The sequence below is a fragment of the Colobus angolensis genome, unplaced genomic scaffold (genome assembly GCF_000951035.1).
Source record: "Colobus angolensis palliatus isolate OR3802 unplaced genomic scaffold, Cang.pa_1.0 Scaffold218, whole genome shotgun sequence".
Classification (NCBI taxonomy): domain Eukaryota; kingdom Metazoa; phylum Chordata; class Mammalia; order Primates; family Cercopithecidae; genus Colobus; species Colobus angolensis.
The window spans coordinates 1168799-1170656 of record NW_012115355.1 but is presented as its reverse complement, the minus strand read 5'-3'; positions in this window follow the sequence as shown (position 1 = coordinate 1170656).

The following is a 1858-nucleotide window of genomic DNA, read 5'->3' as shown; positions in this document are numbered from 1 at the left end:
AAAAAAAAGAAACAAAAGTCACCCATCTACCAAAGCATTATCAATTTTATGCATTTCCTTGATTATATTTCGCTGATTTGATAAGTGAATGTGGTATCTCACTTCATGAATTCAAATTATTTTGATTATTCCCAATGAGAAATGATTTTTCATTTTCTATTACTAATATCTTACTATTTTATTGATCCTCGAGAGAGTCTTGTCTAAGATATGTTTACTCAATCCATTCTTTTCTTCTATTTTCTAATTCTTTCATTTCAACTCTAATTTCATGGTTTCATCCTGCCTGTTTCCCTTGAGCCTTCCGAGGTTTTTTCTTTTCTAAATCTTTGGTTTGAAAATCAAAATACAAGATATACTTGTTTTTTCATGTCAATATCTTATATCTGATCAAATTCTTTAAGAATGTGTTTTTTAATTTTTGCAATTTAGATGTTTTCAATTTAACTTTTGTTTATATTTAGTTTATTTCATTCTAGCCGTAAAATATGACTTTTATAATTTCTACTGATTATTTCTGGAAATATTTCACAAGTGTTATTCACCAACTCCTTATTGAGATCAAAAATAATCATGCCCATTTTCTCACACCAAATGTTTTTACTTCAGTGTATGTCTTGCTGTTAGTAATTACATATTTCTTAGCTCATCCAGTTTCTTATTATGTCTCACCCACTATGCTCTGTAAAGATAGCAATCATGATGCCTTCTTTGATCATCATTGTATTTCCAGAACCTAGATAAGGTTTTATTTTGGGAATCAGTGAAGTATGAAAAACATCCATCAGGGAAGTGTGAAAAACATCCAAGCACTGGTGGTGGGAGTAAAGGCAGGGAGAACTAACACATCCAAAAGCTTGCCTCAAGAAAGTCAATGTTAGACATGAGTGAGTGATATTGACATTGCTTGTCTTCCACTTGGTTCAGACAACTTAGGGGAAAAGGCAGATGGCTAGAACATCTTCCTATCAACTTTATAACTGGGTGTGCTGTTTCATTTCATAAGGCAAATTGTGCATAGATTTTGTTGTTTGCTTTTTCTCTCTTTGTGTGTGTTGTTGATGATGATGTTTTGTTGCTCTTATTTCCTTTTTTATGCTCTCCAGCCTATAAACCTTCCTTTTAAGACTGGAAATCAGTAACTGTACTGTAAATAGGGGAATAAATTCCACTTATGGGGATTTTAAGGATCATTCCAACCAGCCACAGAAATTATGCTCAGGGAGGCATAGGAAATTAAAAGATTTATTATATTTACAAGTACTAGAGACAGGAGGCAAGGCACACCACACCAGCAGCTATATGGGAGAAGCTCCAAGGGAGCAGGATCAATCAAGCAGGAAGCAGTTGGAGAGCCTACAGAGGCAGTGAGGACCCGAGGGCAAGTGCCTTTATTGAGGGTTGGGATGAAGTACAAGCAAAAAGCAGGAGGGGATTTTATTTTTGTGTTTGAATGACACTAGGTCATAGGGGAGGTCAAGATAAGGAATCTGTGGCAGGGATCAACCTTATCAACAGATGTACCTAGTTGTTTGACAGCTCACAGCTTATTTGTGGGGATATTGAGGAATCAGGAATACATGAAGTTATAAAAATTTACAATATAGTAACCTGTGATAATAGGTTATTGATGCAAACTTTTTAAAACATTTGGTATGTTTTTCATCAGTTTTCAAGGGTTCTTAAATATTTCAATCCAGAATTCCCTGTTTTATTCTGAAATCTGGGTGATATTTCTTAGACTTGAAGTTTTTATGCTGTTGGGGTAAGATTTAAGTTAATGCATTTGTTCTGTCATAAACACACATCAGTGAAAGCACTCTGTTGTCTCTTTATTCAACAGCTTCCACAAGCACAT